Source organism: Arachis ipaensis, chromosome B1 (genome assembly GCF_059453495.1).
Source record: "Arachis ipaensis isolate K30076 ecotype BB chromosome B1, ASM5945349v1, whole genome shotgun sequence".
Taxonomy (NCBI): Eukaryota; Viridiplantae; Streptophyta; class Magnoliopsida; order Fabales; family Fabaceae; genus Arachis; species Arachis ipaensis.
The window spans coordinates 15,589,825-15,591,221 of NC_142436.1; the positions used below are offsets into that span (position 1 = coordinate 15,589,825).

Here is a 1,397-nt window from a genome sequence, read left to right on the forward strand (position 1 = left end):
TGCAAGTTTCATGGACTTCCATTGGAAGATCCTCATCAGTTCTTAGCTGAATTCTTGCAAATCTGTGACACTGTCAAAACCAATGGAGTTGACCCCGAGGTCTACAGGCTTATGCTTTTCCCTTTTGCTGTAAGAGACAAAGCTAGAACATGGTTGGATTCACAACCTAAGGAAAGCCTGAACTCTTGGAAAAAGCTAGTCAGTGCTTTTCTGGCCAAATTCTTTCCACCTTAAAAGATGAGCAAGCTTAGAGTGGAAATCCAAACCTTCAGACAGAAGGAAGGTGAGTCCCTCTATGAAGCTTGGGAAAGATATAAGCAATTGATCAAAAGGTGTCCTTCTGACATGCTTCCAGAATGGAGCATCATATGTATATTCTATGATGGTCTATCTGAGTTGTCAAAAATGTCATTGGACCATTCTGCAGGAGGATCTCTTTATCTGAAAACCCCTGCAGAAGCTCAAGAACTCATTGAAATGGTTACAAATAACTAGTTCATGTACACCTCTGAAAGGAGTCTTGTGAACAATGGGACGCCTCAGAAGAAGGGAGTTCTTAAAATTGATACTCTGAATGCCATATTGGCTCAGAACAAAATATTGACTCAGCAAGTCAATATGATTTCTCAGAGTCTGAATAGATTGCAAGCTGCATCCAACATTACTAAAGAAGCATCTTCTGAAGAAGAAGCTTATGATCCTGAGAATCCTACAATGGCAGAGGTGAATTACATGGGAGAACCCTATGGAAACACCTATAATCCTTCATGGAGAAATCATCCAATTTCTCATGGAAGGACCAACAGAAGCCTCAACAAGGCTTCCATAATAATGGTGGAAGAAATAGGTTTAGCAATAGCAAGCCTTTTCCATCATCTTCTCAGCAACAGACAGAGAATTCTGAACAGAGCCATTCTGGCCTGGCAACCATAGTCTCTGATCTATCCAAGACCACACTAAGTTTCATGAATGAAACAAGGTCCTCCATTAGAAATTTGGAGGCACAGGTGGGTCAGCTGAGTAAGAAGATTACTGAAACTCCTCCCAGTACTCTCCCAAGTAATACAGAAAAAAAATTCCAAGAGAGAGTGCAAGGCCATAACCATGATCAACATGGCCGAACCTGGAGAAAGTGAGGAGGACATGAGTCCTAGTGAGAAAGCCTCATGGGACATCCTCTGGACAGAAAGGAGTTTCCCTTTGAGGAACCAAAGGAATATGAGGCTCATAAAGAGACCATAGAGGTTCCATTAAACTTCCTTTTGCCATTCATGAGCTCTGATGAATATTCTTCCTCTGAAGAGGATGAAGACATCACTGAAGAGCAAGTTGCTAAGTATCTAGGAGCAATCATGAAGCTGAATGCCAAGTTATTTGATAATGAGACTTGGGAGGAT

General features: G+C 41.5%; 1 non-coding gene across 1 annotated transcript; it reads right to left on the minus strand.

Moving 5' to 3' along the window:
* Positions 1–243: 243 nt before the first annotated feature.
* LOC148575806 (small nucleolar RNA R71) lies at positions 244–351 on the minus strand. The gene has a single exon (XR_015903106.1). It is a non-coding gene; the product is annotated as a small nucleolar RNA R71 (small nucleolar RNA).
* Between the last annotated feature and the right edge of the window lie 1,046 nt (positions 352–1,397).